The following is a 27,436-nucleotide window of genomic DNA, read 5'->3' as shown; positions in this document are numbered from 1 at the left end:
GCTTTGAATTCTGTGTCTCCAGCTCTCTGCCCCTCCCCCACTTGCTCTCGCACGTGATCTCTCTCTCTCTCTCTCTCTCAAAAATAAATAAAAATTTTAAAAAAAGATATTCAGAGAAATATTTAGAACTAGTTCTTCTGACAAGCCCAAGATCTTTACCATTTTTTTCATACCATCCCTATTAATCTTTTAGATGAAATAAAATCTGTTTTCTGTATTATTCAGGCATGTGAAGAATATTGACTATAAAATAAATGTATTAATGAGAAACAAAATATGCCTCTGAAAGAACTAAACCTTTGTCAATCCCCACTTCAGCTCTTGGGACAGTGAGTTCTCAGACATTTAGTTCACATTATACCAGTTGAAATGTCAGTTGTGGGCTTATGAATAGAAAAACAGATAGGACAGAAAAAAGGGTCAATTAAAACTAGTAAGACCTGATGTAGCAGCCAGATGGCTGACCTTTCTCTCAATATCATCTCAGGGTACCCAGATTCTAATGTCCTGGTTTATTGTCCCAATGGCAAGGCATTAGCATGGTTGGATCAGCCCACAGCAAGCTGATGCACTTACAAACTTTAAGCCAGCTGGAAAGGGACACTCATACTTCTGGACCCAAACTCTGTGCTCTGAGTCAAGCTGTGAAGTCAAGCTGTGAAGCCAAGAAACTTCCTGCATTATGACCTCTCAGTCACAAAGGGAATACATTTCTTCTTGCAGCATTAGTAAGCTGTTTTCTCATCCACAGGTATGTGTAATGTTGTTGGGCATGGACAGGACGTCTATTCATTGAACATGTCATCAGACAGAAAGAAATGGTTACCAGCTTGGATTCAACTTGTGGGTTATCTAAATTTCCTGTTTCTTTTGTTTCTGCTCTTTTTTGAATGATGTTTTTGACAAGTCTTCAGTGTTTCTCTATCACTATTAGAATGAGAAATTTTAACTTACACAGGTCCAGCATCCAATAGAAAGAAAGAAAGAAAGAAAGAAAGAAAGAAAGAAAGAAGACAGAAACAAAAGACAGACAGAAGGAAGGAAGGAAGAGAGAGAGAGAGAGAGACAGAGAGAGACAGAGAGAGAGACAGAGAGAAAGAAAAGAATTTTTAGGAGATATGTAGTGAAGAAAGAACTTTACCCAGAGAGGTTTAGCCTTAGTTCTGGCTCCTGGGAGGTAATTTCTAAACCCATGGAATTCCCCAGAGAATGGAATGTCTTTGTTATTCATAGTGGACCTCTGGGGCCACAGCTGATAGTTTATGCTAACAAGATAATTGGTAGTAGGCTAAGCTCCTCAGACCCCAACTGATTATTTTGCTAAAGAGATGACCCCACTGTAGGGGCTGACCAAGATCCAGAAATACCAACCCTGTGATCAGAGTTAGGCTATGTGAAATCAGTCAGATTTCCAGGGCTGGGACTAGAGACTGAATTCAACATGCAGGCAGTAAATCATTCTTGTCAACCTAATGAAGCCTCCATAAAATCTTGGGACAGCAAAGCTGGAGTGAGCATCCTAGTTTGGCAGAATTTCATGCACATATTGTTACACTTCAGTGCCAGGAGAGTAATATACCCTTGGGACACAGAAACTTTGTATTTGAAACCCTCTTCCCAGTCTTACACTGTGCCTCATGGGTGTTTCTACATCATGTCTTTTTCCTATAATAAAACTAAGAGTAAGATAGTGCTTTCCCGAGTACTGTGAGGGAAATTATTAAACGTGAGGATGGTCATAGGAACCCCCATGTTTTTAGCCAGCTGATCTGAATTCATGCTTGAAACCCCTAAACTTGTGAATGATGTCTAAATTCTTGGGTAGACTTGGCAGTCTGGAGGACTGTACCCTTAATCTTGAGTTTGGTCTAACTCTGTGTAGCAAATCTTATCAAAATAACAGTCCTCTAATAAAAATGCACAAAAAATATACATAACCTTTTATACAGTAATGTTAATGTTAAAAATTTGTCCTAGGGTAGTGGTATATAACCATAGTTATAAAATAAAATACAATAATAAAATAATGACAAAAATAACTGAATAGCTCAACTCTTTCTCTCATCAACATTTTATATGGTATTTATTATGGCCTGGCCACTGGGTTAGATACCAAAGATAAAATATTGAAAAAGATAGACATACTACCCTATTGTGTAACAGTAATATATGGAATAGTAGTTTATTCATTTAGATGGATAGAAAATTTTAATATTCTGTGATAACTTCCTTGATAAGAGATGTTCTATGATGGGGCACCTGGGTGGCTCTGTTGGTTAAGTGTCTGACTCTTGGTTTTGGCTCAGGACACAATCTCACAGTTTGTGAGTTTGAGCCCCGAATCAGGCTCTGTGCTGACAGTGCAGAGCCTGCTTGGGATTTTCTCTCTCCCACTCTCTCTGCCCCTCCACTGCTCACTCTCTCGGTCTCTCAAAACAAATAAAAAAGCTTATAAAAATTTTAAAAAATTGAAAAAAGAGATGCTTTATGATAACTTCCTTGATCAGGGATGTTCTATGATAAGTTCCTTGATAAGGGATGAAGACTTTGCCATTGAGTCATATAGTAGTGGCACTGAGCCCAGCCTGAGTCCAGAGTAGTTTATACAAATGAAGAGATCCAACTAGAGTTGACTATAAATAACTACATATCTTATTGGTAGTGGTTTACAAATAAAAATAGTTATTAGATCAACAATAATTTAATCACAAAATAAGAGCTAAGCAATACTAGATTTGGAACAAAAGCTCAATTTTATCATCAAGGACCCAGTGATATCATCACATGTCATTCTCTTTCTCCTGCTCTGCCACCTTCAGCATGCTGGCCTTTCAATCCTGGGTAAGGATGTTTCCTACAGGTTAATGCCATCACATTCAAGGAAAAAGCAATGGAGCAGACCCATAGGTTTCCTCCTCAAGAAGTTCTGCCTTTTCATCAGGAGTATAGACTAGAGAATTTGCCAAAATGATGTCATAGGCCTCATTAGTGAGAAGGTCATAAAGTGAGGCTCTGATGTAAGAGAATGGGATTTCCATAATTAATTTCATAATGATTCATAGTCTGGTACTGGTGGAGGAGCCATATCCGTTCTGAGACCAGGGAACGTCCACCCTTAACTAAGATCAAGTAGGATTTGGCGAGTGGGTACTTGACAGTATCTACCATAAGAAATAACCTATAAGCTAAGCCATGGTGGCTGATTAGGATTAGCTAGAAAAATATGGGGATCAAAGGGACAAAATGAGGAAAAAATTTTCAGACCGAATAACACATAATATTTCAGAGACAGAAATCTTGATAATTGTACTGAAATACCAACAATTTATCACAGCGTAAAAGGTGATTGTTGAGAAATGAGATGATAAAAACTAAGAAAGAATAAAATAAAAAAATACCAAAATTACCTAAAATGAAATGTTATCAATTAATCAAATGGATAATTAAAAAGTTTATATGAAATAGACATACAGACATACCTGGCAGTTATTACAGGTTTTGTTCCAGACCACTGCAATAAAGTGAATATCACAATAAAGTGAGTCAAATTAATGTTTTAGTTTTCCAGAGCATATAAAAATTATGTTTACACTAACCTGTAGTCCATTAAGTGCTCAATAGCATATGTCTAAAATATGTACATAATTAAAAAAAACATTTTATGCTGAAAATGCTAATCATCCTCTGAGTTTAAGTGACTCATAATCACTGATCACAGATTACCATTACAAATATAATAATGAAGAAGTCTGAAATATTGCAGAAAATACCAAAATGTGACATATAGACATGAAGTGAACAAATGTTGGAAAAATGGTGCTGATAGACTTGCTTAAGGTAGGGTTGACACAAAAGTTCAATTTATAAAAAATATAATATCTGAAAACTACAAGAAAGCAAACCACAATAAAATGAGGTATGCACATATTTATGGATAATGTCAAGGAAAATAAAACGAATATATGTACTTGGTAGAAAGTATAAATAAGTATGATAAATATTTAATGTATAAAACAGTTATAATTATGAAAAGATGCTAGCTAGGATTATGGATACTAGATGTTCAATTAATTTATATATGAATAATTTAATTGATTAAATTAAAATGCTGATTAGTTTCCTACCAGCACAATGTTTGACCTTACTGTCAATTTACGAAATAGAACTGTCAAGTGAAATTTTATTTTCTTCAAAGTTCAAGATGCCGCATGTGGTTGCATAGATTGTGCACTGCACAAGGTCACCCAAGAGTCAAGTGTTAATTCTGTTTGCTCTGCCGTTTGGCTTAGTGCAGGGCTATACCTGGAGAGGTTCCATTTTTAATTCCCAAAAAGTTATCAAATGAACTAGCTGCAGCACTTGCTCATGGTGGAAGAAGACTTCAGTATCTGCAATGAGATTTGTAGATACTCATTTTCCATATTCTCTTCTCTCTCAACTAGCATGGCTATTCAAAGTTAACTGTAAAACTCATGAACTCACAAAAGGAATGTACTTGAAGTTACATAAAGACAGAACAGTAGCAAAGTTCATGGAATAATGAATACCAATATTCTTATTGGGAAATGAGAAATCTTCTAAAGAAAAAATATATGTCAGGCAACTGTGGTCCCTTGAGTGACCTCTGGGGATTCCTATAGATGCTCTGTGCAGAGAGCACTTTTTCTGTTCGTTATTAAATTATTTCCTAAACTTCCTTCTATTCTTTATGGTGCCGTTTGACCTACAAAAAAGGTATTGAAATAGAAGTTTCTTTTCCCTTCTGACCAAATGAGAAGGGCAAGATTTGTGGAAGTTTTTCAAGAAACGAATGAGCTTCTTATTACAGTGAATTATGTGAAGGAAAGGGCCAAAATATAATTTGGTTTCTCCTCTCCCTATTTAATCCTATTAGTTTCAGTCTTTGTGACATGTCTTCTGTGCTTTCCTGAGCAGTCAGAATCCCCCTTTGGTTTGAGCTGGTGGCATGACCAGCTGAGTACAGTTATAACACAGGGAAAATTCTTTCTTTAGGGTTCATGTAACAAAATAAGAACAAAAAGCTTTTGTCAAGTAGAATGAAAAATACCTTAGAGGGTGTGGACGTCATTGTTCCTGAAGCAGCTGCTTTTTCTCCCAAGGTGGTCCTTACCTTATAAACCTGTCTGTCCTATTCCTAGAGGGAAGTTTTAACCAAGATGTCCTAATAAGACCAACTTCTTAGGCAATCTGAATTAGAAATTTTCAGAGACTGGCATTTTTCTTAAAGCAATTTAGATTCATCTCAAAAGTCAGCAATCTGTCTAATGGCCTGAGCCAATTCTGTCCCCATATGGAAGAACTAAAAACAATAATTACTACATTTACTAAACACTTACTATGTGCTATGACATATTTGAGTGCTTTACATGTATTTACTTACTGAATACTCACAAAACACCATATGAAGTAACTAATATTGTCATCTACGATTTACATATGGGAAAACTGAGGTATTGAGAGACTAAATAAATTTATCCGCAGTTAATGAAATCCTAAGTGATGAAGTTAGATACAAGCCTGGGAGCCTAGCCCAGAGTCCTGACTTGTAACTTCTCTGTGGCGATAGCTCTGTTTGATCAGACTGAATATGATAATCAGGACGAAGAATCATAGAAATGTATAAATCATCAATGTCAATATGCTAACTAGTGCTTGAATTATGTCTGCATTAATCCCACTAAGCATACAGCATCTCCAGAGATGACATATCCATTGTCTTGTAAATCTGGACATTTTAGACTTGGAAAAAAATTTTAAGTGGACTTAAATTTTAAGTGGAAAAAATTTTTACCAGTGGACTGGTAGCTGGTGTCTGTTCTTTTAAATGAAGTGAAAAATTCCAGCAACGTGCTATCCAATTAAATGGCTGCATTCATGCAGCACTTCTCATCCAGATGAAAGGTTTTGTTTCATTATTTGCTGAAAACTTTATTCTCCAAGGCTGCACAATGCTCCCATGTGCTTCAAGTGGTATTTGTGCCATGGGAAACAATACCTTGGTTAAAAGACTAGGTGAAAACTCTGATTTTCGTAGGGAAAGGATAAATGATAAGGTTTCAAAACCTATCTGAAATATGAGGTAACTTATGAATTAATGGGAATGTGGTGCTATCTGTAGAGAAGCATGTGCCAGTAACGCTTTTTCTTAATCCTAGCAAAGGGCCTTGATGCCAAGCAGATGGCAGCTATGTTATTCAAACTGAATGGAGAATGTGTCTTTTCTTAAATCTCTTCTCCAGAAAGCGAATACAGTTACCTAGCAGCAGTAAGTATGCCGTTTTATCACAGGTATTAGAGTGAGTGGGCAAAATGAAACCCCACATAAGGAAATACTCCTTCCAAAACACACACATGGACTTAAAAGTTAATTTAACAATTTCCCGATTGTCAGTTTCTGTTTTCAATCATCATCTTCCTTCCTTTTACATGGGCTAGTATAACAGCCATCCAATTGAATGTTCTACCTGTGATTTCTGTCATTAAATCCAGCTTCCACACACCTGAGTTGTTTCTGAGTCATGTATCTTATCTGATCGTTTCAGTGCTAAACACTTCCTGTGGAGGCTTGATTGCCTGATACGCTCCCACGTTTTTTTATACGAAAATCAAGAACCCTTATTTTTAGCTCCAGCGTTCTCCAGTCTTCAGTATCTAAAGATTCTGAAGGTAATTTTCTTCACTTCATGATTCCTCCAACAATATGAAGGTAGTAGGTAAAGGTTAAGTGTACCAATACTCCTGAGGAACACCACCCAAGGCTGGATGATAACTCTGAGGTAAAAGTGGTTAAGGGGACTTTTTATAGGTAGTGAGTCACAGCAGGATTATCAAAAATTAAGAATTATTGAAAAAAAGTTGAAGGGCCATGAAATTCAAATATAGAAACATGCCACCAGAGCATTTCATAATCAAACATACTTTGAAAATTAGAAATTCTTTATGAATTAACTGACAACTACATGAAACAGGTGATGTCTTTAGGTGATGTCACAGAGTTCTGCAAAGCTGTCATTTACAATGCAGGCTGGAAGACGTCCAAATAATGAGTTTTACGATACTTTAAAAATCTTTATCTGCATGAAACGGTAATGACTTTTGAAGAACTAAAATGAGGATAGTTTCATTGCTTGCAGATGCTTGATGCACTGATCAGTGTAAAGACTTTTAAGGCTTCATTAGATTTTTATTCAATAAATGTTAAACTTCAATCAAAACAAACTTTAAAATATCAATGGAAAAGTCAACTTTTCATTATTTTGAAACCTTGTCATGTAAAATTAAGTACAACATTGATTGCCCTCCATAGAAAATAGATTGATATCCATCAACTCCAGCAATGTTTCAGTGGTCCTATTTCTACACATTCCCCTGAACATAATGTTTTATCAAATGTCTTGATCTTTGCCAATCATAGACCTGAAAAATGGTAACTCTTGACCATTTTAACTTCAAACTTTCTTAATATGAATGATACTGAGCATATGAGGTATACGTTTATGATTCATTTATATTTATATTCTGTGTGTGCTGTCTCCTCATCTTTTGCCCTTTTTGTTTTTAGAGGAAGAATTTTTATATAGTAAGATATTAGTCTATTGTCTGACATGAGTTGCAAATATGTTTTTCTATGGTCCATTACTTGTCATCTTTTTTCGGGTTTTGCCATGTTTATTGTTTTTCTTTAATTTTATGTGGTCAAGTTTATTACTCTTTTTAAATTCTGGGTTTGGGATAATATTGAAAAATACATTTTGACATCCAGATTAGAAGATTTTTCTGTATAGTTTACTTTTCAATAATTTTATGGTTTTATTACATTTAAATCTTTGATATTTCTTGAAATTTTTATGGTCCAAGGAAGGGGTTAGAAAACTGTACCCCATGAGCCAAACATGGTTCACAATGAGCCAAATCCAGCCAAATCAATTATTCATGCTGTCTACAGCTGCTTTCGCACTGTAACGGCAGAATTGAATAGTGATAGAAACCTGCAAAACCAAAAATATTTACTATTTGGCCCTTCACAGAAAAAAACAATAAAAACCACCACAACAAAACATTTTCTGACTCTTAAGTCATGTAACGCAAAATACTGCATATATTTTCTAGGGAGTTAAACACTATTTACGTCACTTTTATCCACTGCTCTGAGAGTTACTTTTATAATATACCAAATTGTAAAATATCTTTAGAAATGAAAGACAAACACAATAAATACAGGCACCTAAATTTTAGAAAGTCAGGTTACATGGATCTCTTGTATTCTCTTATATGAATGAGTTTTGTATGTTTCCTTCCAGGAAGGAACTCTGGCCTGACTAGCAAGAAAATGTCATAAAATTCATGTTTTATTGATTCTTCTTCTCATATTAGGAAGATCCCAAATGTTTGTCATGAAGTCTTATTTTCCTTCTTTCTATAATTTATCAGCAGGGGAGTGTTTAATATATATAATGTATGTATAGCACAGATACAAATGGAAGATTGTATCTCATATATAATGTATCCATCTCATTGAACACACATTATTAGTGCCATTAGCTTTGAATTGAGAGGATTATATTTTATTCTTGCGTGTAAAAATGAAGGAGGAGTCATTGTTCTCTAAGAAATTTTGTCAGTAATCTTACTGGATTGACAAAGACTTCTAATTATTTTGCCAGTGGCCTGATTGGATTGACAAAGATTTTTTTTTTTAATTTTTAAAGTTTATTTTGAGAGAGAATGAGAGAGAGTGCATGTGTGACCTCATGTGAGTGGCATGGGCAGGCAGAGAGAGAGAGAGAGAGAGAGAGAATCCCAAACAGGCTCTATACTGTCAGCATAGAGCCCTATGTGGGGCTTGATCTCATGAACCATGAGATAGTGACCTAAGCTGATATCAAGAGCCCTCCACCTAATTGGCCGAACCATCTATGTGCCCTTGGATTGACAAAGACATATTAATCAGCCTTCCTCTTGCTCCTCTTGAGATCCATGACATCTATTGGCGATTGTGATTTGAATACCTGGATTTGAAGATAGAGTTGGTCTGTGATGAGGGGAGCATTTTTCTCAGTGCAACGTTTCTCATGAGATACTTCAGAAAGATGAGAAAAAGGCATATGCACATATGATGAATTTTATATACACAAATCTGCATGATAACCAAGTGAAGATGTCACTTGCCAATCAATATTTGGCCCACTTTTTATTTTTTATTCCCTACAGTATTTAAATAAAATACACTTTAGTGCCCCTGTGACTTAGGGTTTTGACAAACTCACAAACAACTCATTCATAGGCACAGCAAGCCTCACCTCTAGAGGCACTAAATGGCTGAATGATGCCCAAGCACCTACTAAATGTCCAACATAGACAGAAAACGGAAGACTGGTAAGTGGACTGACACTGTAAAGCAAAGAAAGAAGACTCTATGTCAAGTGAAATTTAGTTCTTTAAAGGAACAGTTAAATCTGTAGTTTTCAGGTAGCCTAGGAAGTTTTAAATGGCGGCTCATTGTGAGAAACTCATTTCGAGTACATTTGAAAGGCAGAACATCTAAACGTGCGGTGGCCTTTCCACCTCTCAGGAACTTTGATTGGGCCCTGACTGCGAAGGAGAATGCAGAGAACTGAGTCACCAGCACAGCTTTTATAGCACCCTGGGGTCCTTTGGAAACAACTCCTCATCCAACCTCAGTCTAGGATGGGTTAGAACAGTGACTCCTCCAGGCAGGGGTCTGAGATAAACGACCTCCGGAGTCCTCGCTCTGCCTCGCAAGTCTTTGATTTTGAACTGACGAAGTGCAAGCCGACTTTAAGTAGGTCATCCAAAGAGCTCACATCCTGGCATGTAGTTGGCATTCACTAAATAATATGGCAGAGAGAGAGAGAGCGAGAGCGAGCAATGGACGTTTTTTAAAAGCAAATCTTTCTACATAATTTTATTTTTCCTAAGGATTCTATAGCCCTCTTCCTTCTCTGGGAAGGTATATCTGTGAGTGGTAGCACCAATTAGCATAGGCATGAAGACGACATTGTATGTGATTGTTCATGGCACCTGCATTCACAAAACTACTATGGAAAAATTAAAATAACAATGCTTCTGCCTGGTTGTGTAATTGGTTGGTGAAGCAGGTGGCATTTGGGTGATTTTTACGTTTCAAGCCCAATACGTTTGAACCAATGCAATACATTGCAATCTGTAATTATATAACTGATTTTTTTCTTAATGCATGGGTTTAATTAACCCTAGGACCTTAGCGACTGGTAACCTCTCCATCACTTAATTCCTTGACCTACCAGCTTTTCAGCTCTTCCTCTCTTTCATCTTCCCCACAAACCTTCATATTTACTACCATCTACATTATATACCATAATATAATGTAGAAGAAAAGTCAGATGCAGCTGTAGGTTATTGATATCTATGTAACTTCTGTGACCTATATAATTATGCTTCTTTAGTAACTTATATAATCCATGGAATCTTAAAGTTACAAGAGACCTTTGGGACCATCTAATTCAATGCATTCATTGGTAAAAATGGGGAATTTGAGATAATTGTCAGTTTTTCCAACCCATGTCCCAAAGTCAATGTCGTTCACTTAATAATAAAATGTAATAATAAAATGTACTTCTCACCTTTATTTCTGATAAATCATTTTACCAACACAATTTCTTTTCAAAGCAGAAGATCAGGACAATTTCTTTCATAAATGTTCTTCATGATAAAAGAATAAAAGATAAACATGTTCACCACAAATCAACACAGTTATTTGAGATGATTATTTTTACTATAAAAAATAATTTCAAAATGATGCACCTATTCTGTATTTTCCTTTCCTTTTTGTTATACGTTAGCGAGAGTTGAGTTGAGCTACTCTCTGAGGTTCTTTCTGAAAGAGAGCAAAGCTCACTGCTCTCTGAGTCAGTATGAAACTCATTTCTCTGGTCTCATTATCTCATTCATTTAAAGAGTCATAGAATCTGGAAATCTGGATCTTCATCTTTTTTTTTTTTTTTTTAATCTCTCACTGACCAGCTGCACTTTGATGACTTTTCCAGGCACTTCATTAATAATGAATATTGTGGCTGACTTCTGGCTGGCTTCCTTCTTATTTGAGCTCCCATACTATTTGCCTCAATGTGCATGTATATTGTGTGGGATGGGAGAGGCCCCGTCTGCATGGCTGATATAAACAATAAGCAACATTAAACCAAATTCACACAAACCAATAAATAGGAGAAAGGATTTATTTACAGAGTAGAAAATATCCCTTTATTTTTATTGTAAGATGTTTTTAAAGAGAAGGAAATACAGTGGTTTGGTTCATTTGCTTTTGTTTTCTAGATGTACACAAACAATTTAAGAAAGTTCAGAATTTTGTAATTTGATAGTCTGAGTGGCAATGCATAAGCGAAAATAACATTTAGATTGTTAATAAAACAGAGTGGGATTTAATATGTTTTTTACTTGAAAAAGATTCCATCTATTTAACTGTAGTGACTCTGATGAGGCTTTAGGTTTTTTCATTTTCTCATTATAACATGTACTCAGAAGTAACAAAATTGTTCCTGAATCTATGTGTGAAATATGTTATCAATTCAGTTAAGTTATTCAGTTAAGTCAAATGTTGTGAAGTAGAGGTGATTTTTGGTAGATCACCTGTCTGCTGCTCATATCCTAAACATAATTTCTTAGAATTCTAAACCCTATTAGTTAATGACGGTGAGAAATAACAAAGTTGAAGAGAGTTGCCCTTCAAAGATGGCCAGCTGTCACCCTACTCATAACATTAGAAAAAAGTAGCGTAAGTCTTTTTCGCTTGAAATTACTAAATTCTATTTAAATGAGTTTGACTATTTTTAAGCATTTTTTTTGTTTTGACTAAATTTATTGCTGTTGGTAAACTTTAACTAAAAGTTATATAACCCCCATGAAGACTATCTTGAACAATATAAAGAGCCAAGTTTTCTCCTGAATGAAATAACAGAAAATGTGTACCCAACTAACACATGTTTTGTTTTGTTTTATTGTTTTTTTTGTTTGTTTTGGTTCAGAAGTGCCAAAGACATGCTGTTTCATGTTTTGTATCTGTGTCATAACCAGTAGACACATGCTCACAGAGAAGGTCATTGCCTCCCCCTTACTCATAGTATAAAGATCCCTTGAGAAATACCACAGGGGGGTAGTGAAACTGCCAACAGATACCAAAATCACTTTGTTACTATTTTAATTATAAAGTGCAATCGAAAGCCCAAACATTTCAATATTCAAACCGAATCATTACCATGTGTATAGGCAGCACATTTGGCAAATGCTGAAAAATTGAACACTGAGGATTTGTGATAAACTAGGGTTACAACAAAGCTGTTGGAATTAACGTTTTAATTCATGCTTGCGGGTATAAAGTCATAGCTTATCATGCCGGCCAGGCAGACTTGCTGAGTATTTCTGTTTCTGAACTCTTTTCATTGACATTTAAAAGCTCTTCCAACATGACGATACAGTTTCCCCTTCTGCTATCTATTACATGCTTAAGCAGTGAGAAGAACCCTGTAGGATGGATGATTGATACACATCAATTCACATCAAACAATTTGAGAAGGAAAGAAACCAAACGAAGTATTCTAAACAATAGAGTAAAAGAAACTTGCACAAATAAAATAGAAATGAATTTTTAAAATGGCTGTGATTGTTGCCCCAAAACATATTAAAATTCTGAAAGAGAAGGCAAATATCTAAATTCTTTGAATACTTCAGTTTATCCTTCTCAGGTGTGATAACACCTGCAGAAAGAATCTTTAATTCCACAGAGGATATTTGTTGAACGAATTTGCGTTAAAACTTAACTATGTGTCAGGTTTTTACTGAGCACTGGGGAGAAAATAGTGAAAAAACACAGTCCTCAAGGAGCTTACACTTTAACTAAAATGAAAAACAATGAGGTTGACCTCAATGAAAAATAGCGTAGTACATACTGTCAAACTACCAATCAGTGGCTTTCCCTGGTGAATAAAATTTAAGAGAGCCATCAAAATGAGTAGCATTAAGATGAAATGGGACTATGCTTTGTCTTTGAATCCTGCCTGCCTAGCAGAGGTTTTAGGGGATGTTTGCTGAATTGAAGTAAACTGAAACCATAATGATGAACAAGATAGATAAAATGTGGGGTTTTTTAATTCCCATATCAGATGAGTCTTTAAAGAAAAAAATTTATACTTATTTATACTTATTTGACTTCCTAGAGCCCAGCATTATTTTTATAAAGCCAGAGGTAAAAGTATTGAACCAAATTGGAGGGGCATGTGAGACAGGCTCAGAGAAAAGTCACAGTTCAATCGTGGGTCATTAAAAAATGGATTTCCCTAGTACTTTGGTTTCACTTATTCCGTAAATCTGGGAAAACTAGTTTGCATGTGATTTTTTTGCCCAAGTCTCCAACGTGGTGGCAGTTCTTGCTTTTTAGAACCAGCAGCAATGCAAAAGAATCCTTTCAAATAGCTTGTAAATATTGCTAGAATTCACTGTTCTTGGATAAAGTCTGAATACATTTGACTCATGCTCATTAATTAAATCATGTAAGAGTAACTGCACTGGAGACACACATTCTCTGTAGGAGAAACAATAGAAGTCAATTTACATCAGAATGGAGCCCTTTGGGCTCAAGAATCAAAGCGCCTTAGTTCATTTTGCTCTTAACTCTAGGAAAACAACACTTGAAGATGTATGTTTAGCTGAGATTACAGGTAAGAAAGAATCTTTTGTCATTTCCTCTCCCTTTTTCATTCTTAGAGGAGCAAAATAAGATAATCAATAGTTATAATTACAATTTTCTTTTTATCAACCTTTCAAATGCCTCTTATATGTCATCCTTACCTTTAAAGATTACAACCTCTGCAAATCCGTGAAACATTTTCCTTATTCTCTGACAAAGTATTTATTGTTAATTCCGGTACTCAAATGCTACACAAAATAGCAAAATGGTGACAGTAGTTATAAATAAGGTTTTAACAGTCATTGAAAGAAAATCATTTTACACAAGGTGAGGATAATTGTTTCAATGCAGTAAGTAAAGGTAAAATAATTTGGAATAAAAATGATTTTTTTCTATTGTTGCTTTATTAAAAACGAGATGTTGGATTCTGATTGCTAATTAAGCAATTCATTTTATGCTTCCCAAGTCCTAGTTCTTTTCTTTTTTTCTTTTTTCTTTTTTTACATTTATTTATTTTTGAGAGAGAGCACAAATGGGGGAGGGGCAGAGGGAGAATGAGACACAGATTCTGAAGCAGGTTCCAGTCTCTGAGCTGTTAGCACAGAGCCCAATGCGGGGCTTGAACTCACAAACCTTGAGATCATGACCTGAGTTGAAGTCAGATGCTTAACCTACTGATCCACCCACGTGCCCCGCTAAGTCCTAGTTTTTAAACATTTGCTGAGAATAGGTGAGCTGGACAATGTAAAGCATGACATAGGACACCACATAAGTGGGCACTGAGAAATTACTACTTTTTAAATATTTATTTCTCTTCAATATATTCTACCTAACGTGAACACTTATTTATCCATTTTGCTAATATTTATCAATATTGCCTATATTTCAAGTATTGGGCTATGTACTTGAGATTCAACAGTTAGAAAAAATGAATTTGTCATAGTATTTACTAGCCAAATTGACATCCACATTGTGAGAAGAAGCTGAACGTACTGAACCTTAATGGACTCTGATAACTATTTTGTAATTGTAATATTTATCAATGCTGACACAAAATGCCAAAATTATTGTTGGCATTATATTAATGAAAACCATCCATTTGATGTAACTCAAATAAAATATGTAATTACTTGAGTCAGCTTTTTACTTAATTCCTGACCGTTTGGGAACAATACATAGCGAGGTGTATTGTTGTTATGAATAGCTCTGTAGGTTAATTATTCTAGGTACAGATATCCTCTTTGGGAGGAAGAAGACTTATTAGATAATAGAATGTTATAGATGAAAGAGGTCGCAGATAATACTTGTCCAAGATGTAGATAAAGGCCTCAAATATTTGAGGTGAATATCCCTTGTGACCAAGCCAGTTGTTACCACATGCAAACAAAACTCCTAGCTGTCCTGTACGGCTTATTGTTTTGTGTATTATTTAGTTGTTAATTCTGAAAGATTATTATTGTCTGTATTTGCATCTATCTTTTCCAGATTGTCCATAGATAAATTCATTATGCACTCCTGCCAAATTAAATGTGGACCAGAATATCTATATGAGTGTGTTACCTATTAATCAGTATTTTGTGGACTTCCTTATCAGAGCGGTTTCTTTTTTATGTTGAGAAATATTTTTAAAAGCACAGCTCTTAAATGACTTTTTAAATGTTTGGTATTTGAAAATGTCAGGTTTTTAAGCAAATTTTCCTCAGGAATGAAGTGCTAGGAATCCCTGTTAAAATGGAATATTTTTACTGGGCCAGTCACGGAACTACCACTGTTCCCATAGTAACTCGTTCTTAGATGAACAATGAAGCAGAGACACTAGTATGTGTATTGATAAATCTGACCCAATTGTATTTGATAAATCCTCACTCATATCTAGGATGAGACAGTGTTTTTATCAGGGACTATAAACATATTGATCAATTGTACAAACAGGGAAAATTAGCAACTGTGAGGTATGCTTTTACCTTGTATCTGAATTTTCACTAGATGACTTCTCTATGATCAGGAGAATTTACAATTTTGATGTAAGGAAGAAAAAAACCCCGTGGAGTATTTTTGCAGAAATCTCCAGGATTTTGGTAATGTCTGGAGTAACTTTTCCTTATTGACACAATTTTACAAGTACTGATCAAAAGCCTTGAATGATAGCAAATGATTTGATGGATCTACACCAACATTTGGTTCTTTCAGCAAGACTGGAATCCTTAGAGAAATGAGCCAGTTAAAGGTCAGATGCTTATTAATCTGTTGAAAAATGAGATGGGTAATTGTCATCCATCATTTAAAAAGATGTATAAAAACAAAATAATAAATAAATAAATAAATAAAATCTATTACTTCTGAAGTTTGTCTTGCAAACACCTTAAAGATACTCTGATGTCTGAATATGCCTAGAAACCCATGCTTCCATCTCTTGAAATCTTTTTTGAATTTTTTTAATGTTTATTTATTTTTAAGAAAGAGAGAGAGATACAGAGTGTGAGTATGGGAGGGGCAGAGAGAGAGGGAGACACAGAATCTGAAGCAGGTTCCAGGCTCCAGGCTCTGAGCTATCAGCACAGATCCCAGCGCGGGGCTAGAACCTAGGAACCATGAGATCATGACCTGAGCCAAAGTTGGATGTTTAACCGACTGAACCACCCAGCCCCCCATCTTGTAATCTTTTTTGTTCACAGAACTTTTTTTTCTTAGGACCAGCATCAGGAAATGCAACATTTAAAAATATTCATTGTCTTGCATCAACCTCTAACTCCCCAATAGGCTTTATTTATTTTGTGCCCCTATTGGACATAGCATCAGGTTTCTTTTATCAAATAGGGTACTTTTCAACTGTATCAGTTTAATTATATAATTGTCAATTATTCTGGCCCTAATTCTTTGTTTATACATTCAGAATGACCTTCCTATACTTATTGGTGTCAAGGCTTGCCTCTCCAGTAGATTTGGAACCCCAAGTGGTCATGAACTTTACTTTCAAACCCCTGGTCATAACACCTAGAACTCAGTACATGCTCAATATGATTCTTGGTGGGGGGGTTGGGCTGGGAGTGGGTTCTTGCTACTTCATAGCTAGCGTGTAGCATGGTTCTCACTGAAGGTTTATGAATGTCAGCTAATGAATGACCACAGATTTTACTGTTTTATATAAAAATATGTATATATTTTGCAAAACAATACATTTTAAACAAACAATTCATTTTGATACTTGTATTTTCTTTCCCAAAACATCATTTAGAATTTGTCATATTTCTTAAGTGCAGTGGAAAGTTTACATCACTGTACTCAAAGAAAAGGAGATAGACTCTATCAGTGAATTCAGGTGTTTGGATTTCATCAAGTAAATAAGAAAAAAAAACTTTAAGGAAATTGTTGTGTGTATGTGTTTGTATATGTATTTATTTACCATTAAAAGGAAAAAAAAACATTTTAACACCAAAAAATTTTGGAAGGATCTAGCTTAGTGCTTTAAGTTTGATACTTTGGATTTCATGTAAAATCTCATCACATTTTCCTTATTTTTCTTATGCTTCTCGGAATTGATGAAAATGTTTAAGAATAATGCAAACCGAAATATAAGTACCACAAATTCTGGCTTTCTATTAAGAAAATTTCCATAGAGGCACCGGATGGTTCAGTCGGTTAAGTGTTAGGTCATGATCTCACAGTTCCTGAGTTCGAGCCCTGCGTTGGTCTCTGTGCTGACAGCTTGGAACCTGGAGCCTGGAACCTGCTTTGGATTCTGTGTCTCCCTCTCTCTCTGCCCACTGGCACTCTGTCTCTTTCTTCTCAAAAAATAAATAACATTAAAAAAATTTCCATATATTTTAAAACTGCATTAAAAATTTTTGTGTACAATAGCCTTAGAAAATATTAATGTTCAAAATTGATATTGAACTGTGTATCTTTTTCTTTTTTTAAAGATATAAATTTCACATAAATTGTCCCTTGCTTTAACTATCATTCTTTTCACAATATCTGTAAGAGTTAGTAATATGTTAAGGATATTAATTAACTGCAAGATTTGATACCATTATTATTTATCAAAACCTCTTCAATCAGCACTGCCATGGAAACAGCCTTAAATTGATGATCAGGTAGATTGACTGGCACACAGAGATTTGAGGGTATCTTTTGCTGGTAGGTCCATGGGAAAATAGTACATGTCTAGCCTAGTCCAAAGTTTAAATATATGACTAGCTTAGTCCAAAAGTTAAATAAGCAATAGGATCTGCTTACTAGTTTTAGACACCGGCACTGACATTTATACTGTCTTCTGTAAAATGAGAATAATATTACCAGCAGAATTGAATGAGTGAATATAGGAAGAATTTTTAGAATACTTATTGATATAAAATAAGTGTTTAATAACTCTTTGATAGACTTAATACTACTAGTGATGGTAATCTTGTACTTTAGGCAAAGTACGTTTACTTCTGTTTCTTTTACATGTTTCTTTTTCTGTAAAATAGAGATATTGCTATTACTTGTTTACAAGTTTGTTATGAGCATTAAGTGAAACAATGCATGTAAAGTGTTTAGCACATCGCCTAACATATATAATCAATAAATGTTAGCTTTATTGCTATTTTAATCAGTACATAAATTCTTCTCTACCATACTGCCGCACTTACTCAAGTTATGAACAGCTTGTTTGAGGCTCTGTCCTGTGTGTGTGTGTGTGTGTGTGTGTGTGTATTCTTTTGAGGGAGAATGTTGGTCTGTTCAATCCCAGTTCAGCTCTGTAAAAATGATGGGGGAGGGAATCCATTGTGTGATCCATTTGTCCTGGTCTCCAGATCCCTGGGGCGGGGGCGGGGGGGTGGGGCAGGGAAGGAGGGGAGGTGGGAGGGGGAAGCCCAGTGCATGGACAATAGCATTTTCTCACAAAAAGCATTTGTCCCTCATTCCCCAGTCTCCTTTTTCATGCACAATCCTCTCACAACTGTTGCTGCTATTTGGCTCAGGTTCAAGATAAACAAACATTGTTATCGATTCAGAAGCCTCCTTCTGATATTTGCAAAGACAGAAAAAAAGTGTCTAGATCTTGGTGTGTCAGTTTATTACTTTTAAAACAAAATTGCTTTGCACCATGGCACCTCCCCATCTATTTATTTGGAATTTTCAATTTCTTTCTTTCTTAGACAGTAATTACTCACCACTCATATATGCAGTCATTGACAGGATACTGATTTATTCTCCATTACACCTAGGGGTTCTGCTGCTTTATTTTTCTTTCTTTATTTTATCTATAAAAGAAAGTCTATGCTTTAATTTTCCTTGAACTGTGTCCTATGCTTAGTTCTTCTTGCGGGAAGTAATTCATTCCCTATGTGCCCTTACTCTCTGGGGTTTTTCCATTCTAACTTTTTTGTTTCGTTTTGTTCCTTTTTTTCTTGTTTTTTTCCTTTTGTTTTTGTTTTTGTTTTTGTAATGGGCCCATTTTAACCCTTTCACAGTTTAGATAATCTTGCTTTGATTCTTTGATTACATAATTCAGGCATAAATCCTATGTCTACTATATTATTTCAAATTCCTGAACATAGTCCCTTATTATTCCCCCCTCTTTTGCTCCTGAACCACAGAAGAATATTTCAGTTCTTCCCAGACCCACCCTACCTCCCTGATGATGCCAACCTGAAACAGAATTCTGCCTCTTTCTTTTGCTTCTGAAAGAATCCAATGCAGCTTGACCATGATTTACTAAAGATACGGCTTTAATTGGGCAGGGGCACCACACTGCAATGCCTGTGTCTTTCAGCCATCTCACATACCCACACTTCATGCAGTGCTCCAAACCACTCTTTTTTCCACTTGTCAAAAGCCATCATTCCCCAGTAACTCTCATCAAGTATACACAGCCTCCTACAAAGTCTAATAAATTCTATGCCATCCCTCAATTTGCTCTACTATAATCCAAGAAGGTCAAATAATCCTCTAGGCAGACACAGATAAAGTTGTACCTTCTCCAGTTAAAGGTGGTGTTAACCAGCAAGCAAGATGACCCACAAACCTTGAGTTGCACATGTATTCACATGACTAGTGGTCGTCTATTATTTGAATATGAGCACAGAAGCGTGTCCCTTTCTAATTGTACATTCACAGGAGCACAACCAGCAACAGAACTGGTTCATCATTCATCTTTTTACAGACACGTTTTACGACCGTTCGAGACATCCAACATAAAGCCAGTCAGTACTGCTTTACCACCTCTCTCGAATCACCAGCTCTCACAATCCACAGCTAGTCTGCTTCTCTTTCCTCATCCGCGCTGTCCATTCACTAAGCATTTTATACTAACACCCAGCTGGGGCTATTCTTTTGCTTCCCCTGGTTCTTCTAATAATAGAATCATTAAAGGTCTTCCTTTCCTGATTTTTTCCTCTATATTCATCCTCACCTTCCCAATCTCAAGGTGGCAGGGCCAGTTCACTTCAACCAGGGCAAATTCTCCCAGAATCTACAAGCCTGAGAATATGGTTCAACTTTACCCATGTGCTGAATAGAAGCAAATCTTTTCCTCTTCTAGTCTGAGTCAGACCTAATTTCCTGCTTGAGAATGACAGAAAGAATTCTCATTCAAATGAAATCTCATCCTCACCACAACAGTATGTCATGGCCCCGTGATGGGGACAATTGTGTGCTTAGGAAGTCTAGATTATTCACTTTTAAATAGCACCTGGACAGAGATGCTTGTACTATAGCCCAGGTAACAACACAAGCCAGAGATTTCATTTACTTTTTTACATTCTTTTCTTTAGCTGGAAATAGAAACCAGGACTGCACCTTCATAAACTATCACTGGCTCTGGAACGTCTTGCAACGAATGCCTACATAAGAAGATAAAGATATATATCTTGTGAAAAAATAACGTTTGGGCAGAAAAAGAATAAATCTAGATCTAGAAAAAAAGTTATTTAACTTACATGAGTAAAATTCCACTAAAATTAGTCCATTTTTTCTATTTCTATGTAGAATATTATATCACAATTAAAACAATTTATTTTAGATGTCTTCATTGCTCTAAGGCAAAAAACAAACACACAAACAAAAAAAACAGTAAATACGTGCCTTCATTTTCACATCTACAGGTCCTGTTAAAGTGATACCCTAAAAGAACAACAAAAATGTCAAGATTATGTCAATTGGTCAGGATTCCTCATGCCTTGAATATTCAGATGATGCTGTGAATTTCATTAGACATCAGTGCTTTCTTGACCCCTTCACCCAAACAATCTCATAGCAGTCAAGGTATGATTTCCTTCTATCTAGTTGATTTTATAGTTATATGTATTAACTATATTTTATTTATATATTTACACTTACAGTTCCATTATATATACTTATGCATTTGAACAGTTGTGTTTATATGGTTATTATGAGTATGTATACATGTATATACATATTTAAATGTGTATTATGTGTTTATATATACATGTTTGTATGTATATACACATTTATATGCATACTCATACACACATATGCATATTTGTATATTTACTTTTACACAGTTACATTAAAGTGTCACCTTTTTTAGGACATATTATAAAGTCCTCAGTTATGCTTCAATTATCTCTCACATCTTATCACTCACAAAGAAATACCTCTTAGGTTAAATTCCATTTCTTATTAAAATGATTTCTACTGAGGAAAATTAGATGACTTTTGTGTTCACTATAAACAATTTCCATTTTGATGGGTACTCTACTCCCTAATGCTGCCTCCAGATTCTAGGGCTGAACCTTCTTTGGTATCTACAGTGACACCATGAAAGAGACAGCATTTCTGCCTCCTATTCTCCTTACCCAACAATCAGCCAGAAAGCCAAATGTCTTCCCACCCTCTTAATCACAGATCCATGGAGGAGGCAGACGTCCAAACTGCCTGATTCTTTTGTCTAGAATTCTGGTGCTGGTCCAGCCCTTCCCTTTGGCCCAAGGCTATCTTTTGTTTTTCTCCATCTGCAGGATTCCTGGCTTATGGCTATCCAGATGCCCACAGTGACACCACAGTCCAGGCTGAGCTCTTACTATCTTTGATGTGCTGTAATCATAATTGAACACTCAGTGTGTTACCTCCCTTAAAGGGGCCTTTAAAGAAACAGTCATGGCTCAGGAAGGCATGCCATCGGATTCTGACAGTATCCCAACCTCCATGTTTCTAGGAAGCCAGCAGGACACCCCCTGGGTGTTCGAAGAGACTTCATCATATTTCCTTTGATCAAATTTCTAGCAAGGATTCAATTTTATAAAGTCATAACAAGAGCAATAAAAAGAGAATATGGCTGTCAGTGGGTTGTCTTAATTGAGCTAGGTCAGTTACTTATGCCGTTTCGGCTTAACATGGTCCTGTTTCTTTGCATTTACTGGTGTTTTTGAAACCTAAGGCAAATCTCTGGACTGGTTATCAATTCCCTGACATATGGCATATTTTAAGTAGTAGTTGTTGGAAAATAAGGAATTATGTGTGGGTGGAATTAATCCTTATTTCACCAATAGCATTCTCTTCACTGTCTGTAAAAGTCATCCAGTAGCCAACAGGCTTTCCTGTCCCTTTTGAATAAAACAGAAGCCCACACTAGCAAAATGTAAACGTTCTTACAGTCTACCATCCCTTTCTCCCAGAGTCTCATTTTCCCATAGCTGAGTTAAAATTCTAGACCAAGACAAAATTTTTCTATAAGGGAGTCTAGTAAGATATAAAGTGTCCCCTTGGAAAAAAAAAAGGTCTTTGTAGATGTCATTAAGGTCAGAATCTTAAGATGAGATCATTCTGGGTTATTCTCCAAATCTAATGACAAGTGCATGTTTTACAGGTGGAGAATACCCAGGGCACAGGCCACGTGAAAACCAAGGCAGAGAATGGAGTGATGCATCCACAAGCCAAGGAATACCTGGAACCACCAGAAGTTGAAAGAGGCAGAGAATGGAATCTTAGAGCCTCTGGAAGTAGCATAGCTCTGATGAAACCTTGAGTTTGGACTTTTAGCCTCTAGGACAGGGAGAAGATAGATTTCTGTTGTTCAGGCCACCAAGTTTGTGATAATTTGTTACAGCAGTGCTAGGAACCTAGTAGAAAGTCTAAATTGTACATATTTTAGATTTTATGAGCCTTGCAGTCTCTGTAGCACTTTGCCTCATAGTGTGAAAATAGCCACAGACAATATGCAAACAAATGACCATGGCTGTGATTCAATAAAACTTCATCTATAGAAATTGAATTTTCCTGTGTCAAAAAAATATATTCTTTCTTTGAGCTTTCTTTTAACATTAAAAAAGCAAAGATTGTTTTTGGCCTGTTGACCATGCAAAAAAAGGCAGTAGGCCAAATTAGGCTTGCAGATGGTAGTTTGTTAATCCCTGTCTTAGAGTATAGTAGAATAATGACAAGTGTAGGTGGGACAGCATTGGGAATGCAGATTCTACTCAGTCTGGAAACTGGTTTCAGTGTCTGACCCTTTTCTTCTTTGGAGATGCCTTGTACCTCCAAACCTAATTTCTCAGTGGATCATCCCAAGCAACAATATGTGGATCCCTGCTAAGAGTCCTAATGGTGCCTGATAGTAGTCAAAAAATCTTTAGTTGATAAACCTTGGGCTCAGCTCCCAGTCTCCTTCATCTCCTATCAAACTGATACCCTTGGAAGCCTGGGTGGCTCAGTCAGTTGAGCTTCTGACTCTTGGTTCCGGCTCAGGTCATGATCTCACAACCTGTGAGTTTGAGACCCACTTCCAGCTCTGCGCTGACAGTGCAGAGGCTGCTTTGATTCTCTCTGTCTCTTCCTCTCTCTGCCCCGCCCCTGCTTACAATCTCTCTCTCTCTTTCAAAAATAAATAAACATTAAAAAACCTGATATCCTCTTCTCTTTAGTCTTGGAATAATTGTTTTATTTTATTTTATTTTTTTTTAATTTTTTTTTCAACGTTTATTTATTTTTGGGACAGAGAGAGACAGAGCATGAACGAGGGAGGGGCAGGGAGAGAGGGAGACACAGAATCGGAAACAGGCTCCAGGCTCCGAGCCATCAGCCCAGAGCCTGACGCGGGGCTCGAACTCCCGGACCGCGAGATGGTGACCTGGCTGAAGTCGGACGCTTAACCGACTGCGCCACCCAGGGGCCCCGGAATAATTGTTTTAAACCTTGCTTATATATTAAAACCATATATGATTTTATGTATTAAGATCAAATATTTTATAAATACATCTGTGTGTGTGTGCGTGCACGCATGTGCATACCTAGGTCTTATCTCAGAGATTCGTATTTTATATTCTAAGGTGGACCCTCAAGTATGGGGATTTGTAAGTTTTTTCTACTTAAGAATGTTTACATCAATCTGACACTGAGACTTATTTGTTCCCAAAGATCCTAAACCTGGGATCCTAAGCTTTAACCATCAGCCCCATATGTGTAGCTGCAGAGAAATTTGGTCTCTTGCCTTTCAGAATTCTTATAAGGCCCATTAATTTATCAAAATAATATTCTAACACAGTGTCTTTCCAGTGTTCCGGAAGAGAAAAGCTACAGCTGTCAGAAGTTTGACAGGCTGTTGAAATCAGCTATGGAAATTGGGAATTACAAAATGCCATGGGGGATTTTCCTGTGACACTACAGAAATTGCAAACTTTTTATCATGGCTGAAAATTCAAATAGAGAAGAAATCTAAGTGGTAAATGATGTAGAGGTCTACGATACCTCATTCAAGAATCTGTCTCCTCCCTGAAACATTTCGTCAGTTTGCTCATGCTCCCTCATGAACCTCCCCCCCACCCAACTTGCTTATATCTCATACAAGGAAAGCCTAACAAGAATCAGATGGGAGATTTGACTCCTCGAGAAAGGAGGCACACCTTCTGAGGCTGTCTTGTTCATTTTTAATTCCCATTTCTTCCTGCTCTCTTTGTTCTGGTTCTCTCTACCTTTCTCCCAACATATACTGCCAATTTCTGTTAACCTTCTCTTGGGAGTTTTTTTGACAAGTATGGTCTTGGAGAATGGCTTTGAATAAAATATTTATTCGATATCTGATATTGTTTTAGACCTTAGGCCTAAGGCCTTTGATTCCCCTATTTCCCATACATCTATAGGAAGAAAATTAATAAAATTGATAAAGAACTTAGGTAAGCCACTGTTAATTTTTGCAAAGATATACATGTATGAAAAATAATCATAATCATTTTTTATTATCAGAAATATTTTTTGAAGCCATACTCTTTGTGCTAAACATGTATTCTGTGGCCTTTAATTTGTCCCTTCTTCAAATTTATCTAAGAGATTTTTGATAAAAAGACACCCCAAACCTATATCTACTGAATGGACTGTGTGTCTAGGAGTGATTTAAAAGGATGTACCTAATAGTCACTAATTCTGTAGCTGTCATAAACCAAAATAATAATAGTAATAGTAATAATAATAATAATCAACATATCAGTAAAATCAATGACCTTGAGAAACCTGGTCCCCCTCTCTGTGACTAATTTATAATCACTAGCTTCACTAATGACACGAAATAGCACATATCTAGAAAGGATTCTAGACATATCAATAATATATTTTATCAAATATATCAAACGTATTTGTTTATTGATTTCTTTATAACATATGTCAGCTTTAGTAATAATGATTTATACTTTCAAATAAGCTTTGTAAATGTATTCACAATTTACTGATTTTTTTTCACCAAATTTTTTGCCTTTGGAGTAGCCATAAAGATTAAAACAATTTAATAGGTAGGTAAGTAACAATATTTTTCACAATATAAAATATGTCATTTGTTTTATATTATGCTAAAAGACAGGGATCATTTTACTTTTTTTCCTCCTCAGTACTCAGAGCTCAGGACAGTAGAAGTTGAATCATCTCAAGAAACAAAGAAGGGTTGAAAGAGGATACTTTTGAGGTCTGAAAGGTATGGATTCAGAATCTTGCCTTGTTACTCTTTTTCCTTTATAATTTAGGAAATATCATTTGATTATGCATTGATAATATTATCTGAGTATGAGTTTTCTCTGTAAAATAAGCTTAATCTCCAATTTAGGTAGTTGTTGGAATTTAAAAGAAAGGACATAACAACCCATTTGTTGTTTTGGGTACAGAGTAGACTCATCTATAACCTGGGAGCTAATAGTATTCTCACTTTTATACAGTGCATACTTGGGTTTGATAACAATACTAAGGTTCCTTCCCATTTATTGTTCACAATGTTCACTAACAAAGGCAAAATCAATACTCTTCCACAACGTGTATGACTGTCCTTTCTCTCAAGAATGGAGAAAAGTACATAACTGTGCTTAAAAAAAAAAAAAAAAGCCAGAAGATAAAATGAGCATCTAACCAAGAAAGAAAAATAAGACAAATTATCATAGCAAAAGAGGATTCACCATTACTTATCTTAGATGAGATAATAAAAGGATATTATGAAAAACACTATGCCCTTAAATTTGCTAAGCTAGACAAAATGGACCAATTTCATGAAAAATACAATCTATCAAAACTCACACAAAGAGAAATAGACAATTTGAATAGGACCACATTAATCAATAACTAATGAGCTTCAAAAACAGAAAGTACTAGGCCCAGACTGGTTCACTGGTGAATTCTTTAAAACATTTAGGAAAAAAAAATGCAACCAATTCTCCATAATCTCCTGCAGAGAGTAGAAGCAGAAGGAATATTTCCTAACCCATTCTATGAGGCCCATATTACCCTAAAATCTACGGATAGAAAATCTAATATCTCTCATGAATATAGGTGCAAAAATACCTAATGAAAGTATAGCATATCAAATACAATGTATAAAAATACTTATACACCATGGCCAAGTGAGATTTGTCTCAAGTATACAAGTCTTGTTCAACATATGGAAATCAATGAATTCAATCCATTATATCAATAGATTACAGAAAAAAAAATCATAGGATTATATTGTTAAATGCAGAAAAAACATTTGACAAAATCAAACACCAATTCATAATAAGAACTCTTAGCAAACTAGACATAGAGGGGAACTTTTTTTTTTTAATTTTTTTTTAACGTTTATTTATTTTTGAGACAGAGAGAGACAGAGCATGAACGGGGGAGGGTCAGATAGAGAGGGAGACACAGAATCTGAAACAGGCTCCAGGCTCTGAGCAGTCAGCACAGAGCCCGACGCAGGGCTCGAACTCACCGACCACGAGATCATGACCTGAGCCGAAGTCGGATGCTCAACCGACTGAGCCACCCAGGCACCCCCTGACGGGAACTTCTTTAAACTTATAAAGCAGACTTACAAAAAAATCTACAACTAAGAACATACCTAGTGGTGAGAAACTAGATACTTTCACCTTAGATTGGGAATAAGGCAATGATGTACCCTCTCACACTCTTTTTCAACATTGTACTGGATATCCTAGCTAAAGCAATATGACAAAAGAGAGAGAGAGAGATAGACGGAGAGAAGAGAAAGAAAGAAAGAAAGAAAGAGAAAAGAAGAGCATACAATTTGAAAAGGAATAAATAAAATGATCCGCTTTCACATATGACATGGTTGTCTATGTAGAAAATCTGAAAAAAAAAAAAAAGACAAAAAAACTCCAGGAACTACTTTGAAATTATAGTAATGTTGCAGGATACAAAGTTAATGTATAAAAGTACATCAATGTCCCATATTCCAGCAATGAACAAATGGGATCTGAAATTAAAAGCACTTTACCACTTACATTAACATCCCTGCCTCAAACT

General features: G+C 35.8%; 1 long non-coding RNA gene across 2 annotated transcripts; it reads left to right on the top strand.

The window, feature by feature from the left end:
* Positions 1-737: 737 nt before the first annotated feature.
* LOC128314019 (uncharacterized) lies at positions 738-25,624 on the top strand. Of its 2 annotated transcripts, XR_008295307.1 has the most exons (4): positions 743-843; positions 6,177-6,286; positions 20,809-20,968; positions 25,540-25,624. It is a non-coding gene; the product is annotated as an uncharacterized LOC128314019 (long non-coding RNA). The 2 variants fall into 2 exon arrangements; XR_008295308.1 differs by lacking the exon at positions 6,177-6,286 and having other exon boundaries at positions 738-843.
* The last annotated feature ends 1,812 nt before the right edge of the window (positions 25,625-27,436 follow it).

Source organism: Acinonyx jubatus, chromosome C1 (genome assembly GCF_027475565.1).
Source record: "Acinonyx jubatus isolate Ajub_Pintada_27869175 chromosome C1, VMU_Ajub_asm_v1.0, whole genome shotgun sequence".
Taxonomy (NCBI): Eukaryota; Metazoa; Chordata; class Mammalia; order Carnivora; family Felidae; genus Acinonyx; species Acinonyx jubatus.
Note: the sequence above shows the minus strand (reverse complement) of the source record. Positions and strands in the feature narration are given on the sequence as shown.